Source organism: Coenobita brevimanus, chromosome 7 (genome assembly GCF_032717465.1).
Source record: "Coenobita brevimanus isolate Jiangsu-jjx chromosome 7, ASM3271746v2, whole genome shotgun sequence".
Classification (NCBI taxonomy): domain Eukaryota; kingdom Metazoa; phylum Arthropoda; class Malacostraca; order Decapoda; family Coenobitidae; genus Coenobita; species Coenobita brevimanus.
Window position 1 is genome coordinate 37,156,020 of NC_136960.1, and position 464 is coordinate 37,156,483.

Consider the following 464-nt stretch of genomic DNA (forward strand, 5'->3'; position numbering starts at 1 on the left):
GCTGGTTGTCGGTAACTGCTGGGTTCGGTTGAAATGTTTGGCGGTCACTCCACTGGCTGGGATGGCGGCTGAGGGGGGGGGGGAGAGGAATGCTGCACACACTTTCATGATCTCATTGTGAGCATGTTGCCAAAATGTGTCTTTCCTCGCCTGTCCTCACTCTTATTTGCCTCACTTGCTTTGCTTTTGGCTCATCCCTACAATTATGCCCCCACGACGCCACATGACAATATTTTTGGTGTAGAAAAATAGCTGCTTTGATTTTGGAAGAGGGACGGTACTTATTTCAAAGAAAAAGTGTTAAATACGGCATTCCTTCGTAACCCATATAATGTCAACATTATAATACACAAAGTCAAGCTGTGTGCCTGTGTCTGTGTGTTTGTTCGTTCTTTTCAAGGGAACGGTAATAGATATCGACGTAATTCTTTTGGCATTAGGTCGGGATAAGTCCAGGGTTTATT